Source organism: Mustela nigripes, chromosome 14 (genome assembly GCF_022355385.1).
Source record: "Mustela nigripes isolate SB6536 chromosome 14, MUSNIG.SB6536, whole genome shotgun sequence".
In the NCBI taxonomy this organism is placed as follows: domain Eukaryota; kingdom Metazoa; phylum Chordata; class Mammalia; order Carnivora; family Mustelidae; genus Mustela; species Mustela nigripes.
In genome coordinates this window covers 34,158,946-34,159,417 of record NC_081570.1, presented here as the reverse complement: position 1 = coordinate 34,159,417, position 472 = coordinate 34,158,946, and positions in this window count along the sequence as shown.

Genomic DNA, 472 nt, shown 5'->3' with positions numbered 1-472 from the left:
GAGTGGGTTAAGCCGCTGCCTTCAGCTCAGGTCATGATCTCAGGGTCCTGGGATCGAGTCCCACATCGGGCTCTCTGCTCGGCAGGGAGCCTGCTTCCTCCTCTCTCTGCCTACTTGTGATCTCTCTGTGTCAAATAAATAAATAAAATCTTTAAAAAAATAAAGAAATAAATAAAAGCAGAGTGACCCTGAGGTAACATTTGCATTGGGAGAGGTAGTCACAATTTAATTAGAAATTCTCATAGCATTGAAATTTTCTGAAGACGGACTTGTCAAAACTTATCAGAAATGGAACCTGGCGACAGTTCCTTGACTTAGGTGACACCTAGAGTATGGAAGACATGAAGACCATGGTGACCTAGGGGTTCTGACATATGGAAATGACCTTTCAAATAAGCAGACCCAATTCATCCACAATTTTTAAAAAAGATTTTATTTATTTATTTATTTATTTGAGAGAGACCGTGAGAGT